At 39.9% G+C, this 12,841-nt stretch overlaps 1 protein-coding gene across 1 annotated transcript in view; it reads left to right on the plus strand.

Moving 5' to 3' along the window:
- The window catches only part of RIMS3 (regulating synaptic membrane exocytosis 3), a 64,228-nt gene that overhangs the window by 9,827 nt on the left and 41,560 nt on the right, over positions 1-12,841 (plus strand). The gene's annotated exons all lie outside the window — the stretch shown is intronic.

Consider the following 12,841-nt stretch of genomic DNA (forward strand, 5'->3'; position numbering starts at 1 on the left):
GCTGCATGCACACTGCCGTGAGCCCGCCGCAACGTAGCATGGCTGGCACATGGCAGCGTGGGGAGAGGAGGAGGAGGTGAGCGCAGCTCACCCCCGCCCCTCTCCATAGCGATATATGGCCGCGGTGCCGTAATACGGGAAAAGATAGGACATGTCCTATCTTTTCCCGTGGTTCGGGGCGGTACGTGTGCTGCTCCGTACCACTCCCGTAGGGCGCCGCGAGCCCATAGAAGTGTATGGGGGACGTATATCAGCCGTATATACGTCCCCCATACTGTAGTGTGAATGCAGCCTTAGATAGCGTTACCGGAGGTTTCCTGTAACGCTATCACTCTAACACTGCGGTGTTTGATCAAGCACTAGGAGCTGCTTGATAAATTGGGTCACAGGTCCTCTTTAAAGGTATCAGAACTGCTTCCAGAAGGCAGCTATCATTGGAAGAATGAGGTATTTCTGATGAAACATACTGATCGTTTTTTTTTCCACAATTGATAATCCCCCAGCAACATGGGGTTTGCTTCGCCACCTGCCTACTTTGCATTATTGTTCTGGTCCAATGTTCAGCCTCCTATTCAGTGTCTAAATATGTAATATGTAATAAATGTCATATGGTCTTATTCATGGTAATGGCTAATACACCTCGTTTTTTGTGACTTTTACAAAAAAAATATGAATTGAATTACATTTGACATGAAGTATTTTCTTATATTATTGTCATGCATTAAAAGGAAAAAATAATTAAGTTTGGTATCATTTGTGCTGTTATCCAGGAAGAATGTCCTTCAGTGGTCTTTAACCTCTTCCCGCTCAGCGTCCAATATATCGGACGCTGAGCTCAGTGACTTAGCGCTCAGCGTCCGATATATCGGACGCTGAGCTGATGCCGGTTTGGCTCAAGATCTGAGCCGAACCGGCATCGGGAAAGACGGGGTGCCGGCTGTGACTGATAGCCGGCAACCCAGTGTAACACCCGCGATCGGAGTTGTCTCCGATCGCGGGTGCTTAACCCGTTAAATGCCGCGGTCAGCGCGACCGCGGCATCTAACATGTATCTGGGGGGTCTTTCCCCCACGATCGGCCCCCCCGAACCGTTTTCGGGGTGCGCCGATCGTTGCTTTAGTAACTCTGGGGTCCGATCTGGACCCCAGAGTTACCTGCAAGAATTGCCAGTAAGATGGCGTCTGTGACGTCATCTTACTGGCACAGTGCTAGCCTATGCAAGTGTATAGGCTGACACTGATAATACTCTGCAATACATGAGTATTGCAGAATATTATCATGAAGAAGCAATCAGAAGATTGCTTCTTCATGTCCCATGGTATAAAAGTGAAAAAGTAAAAAAAAAAATGTTATTCAATAAAAAAATAAAGTAATAAATCACTAAAAATGCCCAAAACCCCCAAAACATATAAAGAGACATATAACTAAAAAAAAAGTCTAAATCATAACACAAACCCCACATATATAGTATCACCGCGTCCGTAACAACCCGTAGAATAAAAGTAAATCATTATTGAACCCCCACGATAAACGCCGTAAAAAAAAACTGCTATAAACCTTCCAAAAATTATGATTTTTAGCTATTCAATCCCACAAAAAATGCTATAAAATGCGATCAAAAAACCATGTGTACTCCGACATGATACTGGTGCAAAGTACAACATGTCCCGCAAAAAACAAGCCATCAACCAGCTCCGTAGCCAAAAAAGTAACAATGTTATGCCACTTGGAAGACGGCAATACATAAATGATAGATTTTTCCCCACATTAGGGTTTTGTTTGACAAATTTAGTAAAACGTAAGAAAATATATTCAAGTCTGGTATCCCCGTAATCGTATCAACCCATAGAATAAAGATAACATGATTATTAGGCTATACGGTGAACACCAAAAAAAAAAAAGAGTAAAAAATCCAGTACAGAATTGATGCTTTTCTACTCCTGCCCTCAAAAAAAGTTCCTAAATTTTCAACAATAGGTGATACCAACCCCAAAATGGTAACAATGGAAAAAGCATCTCATCCCGCAAAAAAAATGGCATCACATGGCCCCAATAATGCAAAAGCGAAAATTTTATAGCCTTCAAAAGGGGCCAATGAGGAAACTAAAATCCTGGCAGCTGCAGGGCGCTCCTTCCCTTCTGCGTCTCGCTGTGCGTCCATAAAACAAGTAACGGCCACATGTGGGGGGTCTTTGTACTCAGGAGAAATTGCAGAACAAATTGTATGGTGGGTTTTCTCTTTTTATATTTTGGAAATGTGTAAATTTTAGTGCTAAATGAACGTATAAGGGAACAATTTGACCATTCTAAATTTCACCTCCATTTTGATTCAATTACTATGAAGATCTCAAGGGGTTAACAATCTTCGTAAAAGCGGTTTCTGATAGCTTGAGGGGTGCAGATTTGAAAATGGGTTGGTTATATACGGGGGTTTTGATGCTAAATATGTAAAATTTCATTCCAAACTGTATTTATCCCCAAAATAGTCAATTCTGAAAATCTGGAAAAGCGATATTCTTTTTGTAAGCCGCGTGACATCAAAATAAATTATCCAGACATATCAAAAATTATGAAAATGTAAAGTAGACAAATGGGAAATGTTATTCAGCAACTTATTTAGGTGGTAAATCTATCTGCCTGGAAACGCAATGATTTTGAATTTCGAAAATGGCAAATTTTTCAAAAAATTTATCATATTTTCTTTTTTTTTGTAAATAAACGCAAAACTTATCAGCCAAAATTTACCACTAAAATGAAGTACAACATGTGGGGAAAAAACAATCTCAGAATCGTTTTGATAAGTAACAGTGTTCAAAAGTTATAACCATATAAAGCGACGCAGGTCAGAATCCAAAAAATCGGGCTGAGCCTTAACCTGCAAAATGGCTGCGTCCTTAAGGGGTTAAGTTGCAAGCTTGTCAATATTGTGTTAATACTGACTTCCTGCCGCTAGAAATCTTGGTTTTATAAACTAAAATTCATGAAGACCTTTGTGTTTCTTTCATTGAAGTATCACTTTGCCCTAAAATTGAGTTGACGTTAGTTTCATAAGTAAAACTCCTGTGCGTATTCCCAGTTAACACATTTGGACCAATAATTAAGCACCCATTTTAACCCCCTTCTGTAAGATATTACTAATTAAATTTAGAGTAAAGCACAGCATACACAGCTTTTTTAAATTAGTATTTTTAAAGAAGATCTCTAGTGAAAATAGATCCCTGTAACCTGACCTGACTGTAGTTTTTAATCTGAAATTCTTTTATACAGAAAATAAGATGTTGGTAACATCCCATCCAATCCACACTGGCAAATAAATACAGCCATAAATGTCCATAAATTAAGTTATGTTTAGGAAATGTTACAGGTAAAAGTATTGAACACATAAAGAAAGAGAGGTGCAAACAGCCAGCCAGCCAATCCGTTTTTGCGCCCTGTTCCCGTGTTCGAGTCTGTTTCTTGTTCCGTGTGCCTGCTCTTTTGTTCCTGCCGTTAGTTCCAGTGTTCCTTCCAGCACTGTTTTCCCACTGTCACCCCGGGCCTGGACTGTGTCCTGCATTTCCACCTTGGCCGCCACCGCGGGCTAGTCGCACCTGTTGAGCCTGTTGGCACCCCGCCAAAGCAAGACCATCCCACTTTGCGGCAGGCTTTGGTGAAGACCATGTGCCCCTTAGACTCTGGTCCACAGACCCAGAACACTGACACTCGCATAGTATACTTTGTTGTAGTGTACTTTATGGATTTCTTACTTGCATAAACATATCAGATCACTGCCTTATATAATCTATATAGAATGTTTGGAATTCTGCACTCTAGAGAAGCAGACTATTCACATATTCATCTACACTGAAATTATCTTTGCACTGTACTGCATTTTGGAGAAACCATCATCACAGTTGGATTTTTGCTAATGAGATTAAAACTTCAAAGCAAAGCTTTCTGTCACATAAGATATAATGGATCAGAACGTATTGAAAAGTGATTGTATGATACAATGCAGACAGCTTCTGTGTGGTGCTACTCTGTTAACCAAAGACGGCAGTTCTAAATGTAAAAGAATGATAAATTTTTAAGTCATCACAGGGTTATAACAGATTTAAAAATGCTGCCATTTTTTCACCTGAATCAGGTTTTGCCTATTTTTACGCAAAATATAGCATTTAAAAAATTCAAATGACATTTTTCTGTTTAAATTACACTATTCTGGAACTAAATAAGTCCTAGAAGGTTACTGTGTGGGCGTACAAGGAAGAGTCATGCTAAGGTTACGTTCTACAGCTTCTGTATTTATTTATACACATGGGAATAAAACCCAACATATATCATTGACTTGTAATAGACCAGGGCTTTTTATATTGTTGTTTTTTTGTTTTTTTCTGTCAGAAAACTTGATTTATAAATAAAGCTAAAATTTAGTTGTAAACTTGCTTTCATTCTTACTTACCATTCGACTTTGTTAAGTAGAACGAAAGCAACAATCAGTGATCAATGTCAAAAAAACAAAGGAGATAGTCATCGACCTAAAGAGGAACAAAACTGCCACAGTAGCAATTAGGATCAATGGGGAGAACTAGATCAGGTCAATATCTACAAGTACCTGGAGGTGTACATTCAATATCGACTGGGTATGCAGCAAGGCGATGATCAGGTTGCACATATTGAGGAAGCTGAGGTCATTCCAAATCTCCACCCTAATATTTAAAATATTTTACAAAAAAATGATGGCGAGCATATTGTCTGTTGGGGAGGAGGCTTAAACAGTAGAGAAAAGAACTGTCTCAACAAGGTTATCTGAAGAGCCCAGAGCACTATTGGGGATATACTGTGTCCACTAGAGGAAGCCTTGCAAACCAGATACCTTAGAAAATTTGAAGCCATTGAGAAAAACGGCACCCGCCCATTACACGACACACTACTGCAGCAACGGAGCAACAAAAGTCATCGCTACCACAAGGTGTGTTGTCGTACCTTGAGGTTCCACAACTCCTTCATCCCAAAGGCAATATAACTATTTAACCATATGGTGCCAAAAGCAAAGGACTTAGTCACACCCTCAGTGCCCACCCCCCAAAAAATTAAGGTAGTAATTGTCACGTTATTTGTGTTGTTTATTATGTGAAACACTGTTCATGCCCTGGAGTAATTATGCACAAAACTATTTCCCAACGGGATTAATAAAGTTTAGAGATGAGCGAACATGCTCGTCCGAGCTTGATGCTCGGTCGAGCATTAGGGTACTCGAAACTGCTCGTTGCTCGGACGAATACTTCGCCCGCTCGAGAAAATGGCAGCTCCCGCCGTTTTGCTTTTTGGCGGCCAGAAACAGAGCCAATCACAAGCCAGGAGACTCTGCACTCCACCCAGCATGACGTGGTACCCTTACACGTCGATAGCAGTGGTTGGCTGGCCAGATCAGGTGACCCTGGGATAGACTAGCCGCTGCCCGCGCTGCTCGGATCATTCTGTGTCTGGATGCCGCTAGGGAGAGAGCTGCTGCTGGTCAGGGAAAGCGTTAGGGTGTTCTATTAGCTTACTGTTAGGCAGGAGTGATTCTCAAAGAACCCAACAGCCCTTCTTAGGGCTACAATAACGTTCTACTTTTTTTATTTTAATTTGCATCTAGTACCATTTTGTGAGGAATTAGCAGGGGGACTTGCTACCGTTGTGTTTAGCTCTTAGTGGCACACATATCCATAGCAAAGACCGAAGTGGGAAAATTTAGTAGGGGTTGGATTTCAATTAGGCACTAACTCAGTGTCATCTCATCTGGCATAGTAGTGTGCTTTGATACTTGGCTAGAAAATAGCCATAGGAGAATACAAAGAGCTTACTTACGCATACAGTAGCGTTCTATATATTTGATTTCTGGTTGATCTGCTGGTGGCTGTACTTTCTGCAGTGCATGTACTAGCCAATTCTGAGTAATTTGTAGTGAGACTTGCGACCGCTGTGTTCTGCGCTTAGTGACGCACATATCCATAGCAAAGACCGAAGTGGGAAAATTTAGTAGGGGTTGGATTTCAATTAGGCACTAACTCAGTGTCATCTCATCTGGCATAGTAGTGTGCTTTGATACTTGGCTAGAAAATAGCCATAGGAGAATACAAAGAGCTTACTTACGCATACAGTAGCGTTCTATATATTTGATTTCTGGTTGATCTTTTATCATGTACCGATATTATTTGAGCGCTTCTTGCTCACCTCCTTTGGTTCCTCTCTGACACCCATTGGTTTGAAGCCTGAGTCCAATTAGGGTATGTCGCCATGCCACTCTCTAGCCTGCTGCCGCTGCCTCTGCCTCTGCATGCCGTCCCCTATAGTGTCAGGGTCAATTATTGGATGTTTTACATGCTATCTAGCTTCATTCTGTCACTCTGTCATGGCCATGCTGTTGCCCATAATTTCGGCATAATGGTGCGATTAAGCAGCCTCAGAGGCATCCATGCATGCTGCCCCTGCTGTTTCCTGTCCATTTCCGTGGTGTTTCCATCCTTTTCTGAGGTTCCCAGGTGTTTGGCCAAGCTTCCCTGTGCAGAGCCTTGGTCCCCTTGAAAAATGCTCGAGTCTCCCATTGACTTCAATGGGGTTCGTTATTCGAGACGAGCACTCGAGCATCGGGAAAAGTTCGTCTCGAATAACGAGTACCCGAGCATTTTAGTGTTCGCTCATCTCTAATAAAGTTTCATTCTATTCTATACTCAAGCATAATCTGAGGCTCACACTCAAATCTGTAAAAAATAAACTCAACACTTACCTTTCCGATGCCCCTCTCTACATAACACCCTTACATGGCTTGTGTCCAGTTTCATTTAAGACATAAGGTGCAAAAAGTCCTCCCAAAAGTCTCAATTATACTAAGATGCATGGCCCTATTAACCACTTTTCAGCAATAGAAAAATGTAAGGTGTTGTCCAACTATTAGAAAAATTTTGCTGGTATGGTGGGCAGAGCTTAAAGGGACACTTTCAGTAAATAATTGATACTATTTGTGTAATGTAACGTTCTACAATTTTTAAATATACTTTCCATGTCAATTCCTCTTGGTTTTCTAGATCTCTGCTTGCTGTATTTCTATAGAAAGCTTCTATGTTTACTTCCAGTGGATAGAATTTGTCCAGGCTGATTTAATGGACATGCAGGTGCACGAGCCGTTATTATCACTGAGAGTAATAGGAGCTGTGTGACAATAACAGCTTGTGCACCTGTGTGACATTACATTTTTAATTCTTTATTTTCAAAGTTCTAAATTCTCTACTTTTGATGCAGATAGCACCAAAATAAATTCATAACTTACATTTCCCAAATGTCTGCTTTATGTTGGCATGTTTTTTTAAGATTATACATATTTTACTAGAATGTTATGATTCTCAGAATTTGGGTGCCATTTTTAAAATTTTTGTGAAAATCACCAAAACTAATATTTAGATGGAGCTGCTCAACTTCTAATTGACTGTGAGAGGCCTAAATAATAGCAAGACTCGTAAATTACCCCATTATGGAAACAACACACCTCAACGTATGAAAAACCACTTTTAAGAAGTTTGTTGACCCTTTAGGTGTTTTATAGGGGTTAAAACAAAATGGAGATGTGGTCTACAAATTTTAATATCCATTTGTAATGGATTAAATGAAAAAAGGCTATACAAAGTGTGATACCCAATTTCTCCCGAGTACACTGATACCCCATATGTGGTGGTAACCTACTGTATGGGTGCACGGACGGGCATAGAAGGGAATGATGCGCCATGCAGATTAGATTTGCTATGTCACATTGTACAAGCTATAATTTTTTTTGTTTTTTTATATTGGACCTATAGGGGCTTATTTTTTTGCCACATGAGATTCACTTTTCTGGTAAATAATTTCGGGGCATCTATAGCTAATTGGTGAAATTTTATTAACTCTTTGTTGGTGGAGGAAATGAAAATCATCAATTTTTCGGAACTTTTTTAGTGGTTTTTTTTGGCCGTTCACCATTCCGTAAAAAAAATAGTTTATTATTTTTATTCTATGAGTCTCCACGATTATGGAAAGACCTCATTTATATAGTTTTTTCCCCCATTTTTACTAATTAAAAAGTCATTTGGCGAAAATGTTAATTTAAGCATCACCAACTTTCATATGAATAATTTTTTTATTTTTCAGCTAACAAATATGGTTAAGGGCTTATTTTTTGTGAGAAGTATTGTTCTTTTTAGTGGTCTTATTTTAGAGTGCGTAACTTTTTTAAATCACTTTTTAGAGTATTTTTTAAAAGGCATTAATTAAAAATGATCTTTTTTTCGTAGCGTTTTTGAGGTTCTTTTTTATGGGGTTAATTTTGCAGGTCCAATAATGATTCTGTTTTATAATGCAGTTTTTCACTGACGTAGCGATACTAAATATGTGGGGGTTTTGTGTATTTTATTAAATTTTACTGAATAAAAACAAATTTGGAGAAAATTTTGTTCATTTTAGCATCACCATCTTTTCATATGCAGAACTTTTTTATTTTTCAGCTGACAAATCTGTTTAGGGGCTTATTTTTTGCGAGAAGAGTTGTTCTTTTTAGTGGTCTCATTTTAGAGTGCTTAACATTTTTTAATCCCTTTTTAGAGCAATTTTTAAAGGTATTAACTAAAAATAATTTTTTGTCGGAACGTTTTTTGCTTTTTTTTCCCCTGGCATTTACCGTGCAAGTCCATTAACAATTCTGTTTTATTATTCAGATTGTTACAGACGCGCCAATACCAAATATGTGGCTTTTTTGTGTGTTTGTGTTTTCATACTTTATTAAGTGTTTTTATGGGAAAGTGACATTTTAGGGGCTTATGTTTTTATGTATTTACTTTTCATTTATTCTAATGTGTTAACTTTCATGATTTTAACTTTTTTTACTTTTACATACTTGTACTTGAACCAGCGATCTTCTGATGACTGGTTCAAGCCCAATACACTTCTCTACAATACTTCTTCATTGTAGAGCAGTGTAAACTAAACTGTCTAAGCATGCAGATGCATCCTCAGACAGTTTACAGTCAGACCCAGAACTGGTCTGCCTTCCAGGATCATCGGGCAGCCCCGGGGCACGGGGGATCCGATCCATAGCAGGAACACCCTTGCAAGCATGACCGCTGTGTGTAAGGGGTTTACACCCGCGATTGGAGTCGGCTCCGAACCCGGGCGCTAGCGCGCGATGTTAGCTGTGATAGCTGACAGTTGCTGCTTCTGGTGCCGGCTCCGTTCGTGAGCCGGTGCCAGAAGCAGGACGTTATACTACATCCCGGTGCGCTAAGTATCTAACCACAGGGATGTAGTATAACATACTGGTTCGCCTAGGGGTTAAAGATTAATCTGTTGAACACTACCAAGCGTGGGCCATTTCAGACGCCGACTGTTCAGATGCCGATATCTAATTATATTTGAAACTTATGCTTACACCCCGGGCAATCCTTCCTAAGGTACACTGGGGAATTTTAACCCTTTTCTTTGCACATGTTTACACAAAAACACACTATATTTGTAACACTATGCACTTTGTAATTGAATGCATAACAAGTATATATGTATACTCTTAATGCTCATGCACCCTATTGGATGTGAATTTTGATGAAATTTAATGCTGTATATTTATTATACCAGTTGCACTTTAATGACACACACCCTTATATGTATTGCATACTAGGTTTCCTTTATATACCCTGTTTGGGTCACTTGTTAACTGCTTGAAAAAGGTGTCTAACACCTGCCCGATTTTTCCAGTATCTATCAATGTAAGGACTAAGCCAGGCCTTTTGTGGGCGCTGCACTTCTCCTTCTAAGGGGCTTCACAAACTGTGCGGACTTGAACGTACTTTATTAGGTTCCTTTATCTCTCTGCTGTCAGTAGATACAGACAGAAAGCTGATTTACATAAAGTGCTTGAATAAGGAAGAAAGAAAACAGAAGGACACTTTATAGATAGCATACTCTTTAGTTTCATAGTATATAATGTTGGAAAAAGACATAGGTCCATCAAGTCCAACTTGAGAATTAAACAAATGCTTTTTCCCATAACCTGTGATTTATTTTGCTTTCCAGAAAGGCGCCCAAGGTTTCTCTTAAACATGTAGGAAGATCCTTATGCGGCAGAAACTTCAATAGTCTCACTGCTCTTATAGTAAACAACCCCTGTCCAGAGGATGATCCTTGTCCTGGCCACAAGTCTAGGTATAAAAATATTTCTGTCATCACAGCAGGGGCGTAACTACAACAGGAGCAGCCATAGCAGCTGCTATGGGACCACAGTGTCCGGGGACCCAGCCACCCAACATGACACACTATAGCAGTGATGGCGAACCTATGGCACTGGTGCCAGAGGTGGCGCTCAGAGCCCTTTCTGTGGGCACTCAGGCCATCACCAGAGATGACTCCAGGTATCTTCCTGCAGTCCCAGACAGCCCAGGACTTACTGTGCACAGAGCTATTTTAAAGTGACAGCTCTACCTGGGACTATTTTCTGCTTTATTGATGTCCTCAGAGTGCTGGTATCAATGAAAACTGTGACAGAGAAGGGAATATAAATCACAAATTAAATTTCTGTGTTGGCACTTTGCGATAAATAAGCGGGTCTTTGTTGTAGTTTGGGCACTCGGCCTCTAAAAGGTTTGCCATCACTGCACTATAGAATAAAAGATGTGCACCATTGTATACATATTATACAGCACATTGTATATATGTATATAATAGTTCTCATCTTCCACAGTACACAGCTAAGCCAGCAGATCAGTTAAGAAATGCCTGGGTAGTGGACAGTGGAATGGCAACACTAGGGATCTATCATATATAATTTATATTATAAATGCATGTATATTCTTTGTGTGTATGAATGTGATCACTTTTTATAGAATTTTTTATATTTTTCAAAATGGCAAAAAAGTGCCATTTTCGACTTTGGGCGCTATTTTCTGTTACAGGGTTAAACGCAGTGAAAAACCATTAATAAATTTTGAAAGATCGCCATTTTCAGACACGTTGATACTGTGGGCAGGTTAACTTACCCGGTCATGTCGCGATCCAGCCGCGTGTTCTCTGTGGAGGATTCGGGTCTTCCGGCGATTCACTAAGGTCGTGCGCCCGATGTCCACTAGGTGTCACTGCTGCACTGAATTCCGTCGAAGTGCACTGAAGTTCACCAAGCCAGGCCGAGTGCAGGTAAGGGTGTGTCAAGTAACGCATTTTTTAAAAAAAATACGGCGGTTTCTCCGAATACGGCGGTTTTTCCGACGGCCACGCCCCCGATTTCCGTCACGTGCATGCCGGCGCCGATGCGCCTCAATCCGATCACGTGCACCAAAATCCCGGGGCAATTCAGGGAAAATCGGTGCAAATCGGTAATATTCTTGTAACCAGCCGGAAAAATGCGATTCTGGCCCTTAGTAAATGACCCGCAATGTGTTTATGATTTTTACTGTTTATTTATATAAATTCTAGGACAGTGGTGGCGAACATATGGCACGGGTGCCAGAGGTGGCACTCAAAGTCCTCTCTATGGGCACCCGAGCCATCACCCCAGCACAGAGTTCGCCAGACAGGACACAAGGCCTCTTGCAGTCTTAGAGAGCCCAGGACCCTAGAAGACAGCTACAATGATAATCCAAACGTCTTCTTCTTTCTACTGTATTGGTGTCCTCAGGGGCCTATATACTTTAAACCTGTGACAGAGCAGGGAGTAATAAGTTACTGCTTAAATTGACGCATTGGCACTTTGCGAAAAATATGTGGGTTTTGGTTGTAGTTTGGGCACTCGGTGTCTAAAAGGTTCACCATCACTGTTCTAGGATTTGAATTTTTAGGTTTTTTATTATAATTTTTTTTTTTACTTTTTATATTTTGACAATTTTTCAGACTCCCTAGGGTACTTTAACCCTAAGTTGTCTGGTTTATCCTACCATTTACTGCCATGCTACAGTATCCTGCAGTAATCCAGCAGTGAAAAAGTAAATATTAAAGATTGTAAATCCTTTATCAACAACAATGATTGTTACCTCCATTCATGCATTTGTTCATAGTTCAAGGCAATATGTGCAAAAAAGAACTAGCTGATAAAAGGGACCTTTCACTTAAAAATGCTTTATATTGCACCATTATTTGTATAGTAGTCACATGTAATATTCCTATCTCCAATATTCTATGTACATTCTATGACACATCTAAGAATTCTTAGTAACTGTTTTATTGTTGCATTATTGTATTTTGTATATCTTTACATCTTGCAAGGTTCTGTCCCTGCTGCCGTGATAACATAATTGAGGGGCATGGCTGCTTTTTACAACCCAACTGTAAAAAGCTATTTCTATTTTACATACATGACGTCTTCTTCGTTTTGTATCAAACCCTTGGTATGTAGTCTGACGAAAGATGAAATTGACACACAACTTTTGATATTCTGCATCCTGTGGAAAAGAAAAGTTAGTCATACATTGACAGTGTTTCTGTATTCCAGAAACACAGACCATACGAGTAATCTTGCATGCAGGGATTATCATATAGGAAGCCATTGTAAAATTCCATTTTGGATGAAGTTCCTCCATGGAGATAGTCTCATAGTGACAAATCTTGGTATGCCACAGATTTATGCGTATGTAAACCTTACACAAAACACTAGCCCTGAATATCTTTTCATGATAAAAATGGCAATAAGAAAGACTCTCAGGCAGATCATGAATTCACGGGGATTTTTAAAAGATTTTAATTATACGATGAGAAACAGCACAACGAAAAGAATGGAGAAGACATTAATTACTGTCATGGTCCATAGAGAGACTCACTCCTCCAGGTAACCAGCCAGATGAGAACTTGCACACTTTTTTCCTCCTCCTGCAAA

Source organism: Engystomops pustulosus, chromosome 2 (genome assembly GCF_040894005.1).
Source record: "Engystomops pustulosus chromosome 2, aEngPut4.maternal, whole genome shotgun sequence".
Lineage (NCBI taxonomy): Eukaryota > Metazoa > Chordata > Amphibia > Anura > Leptodactylidae > Engystomops > Engystomops pustulosus.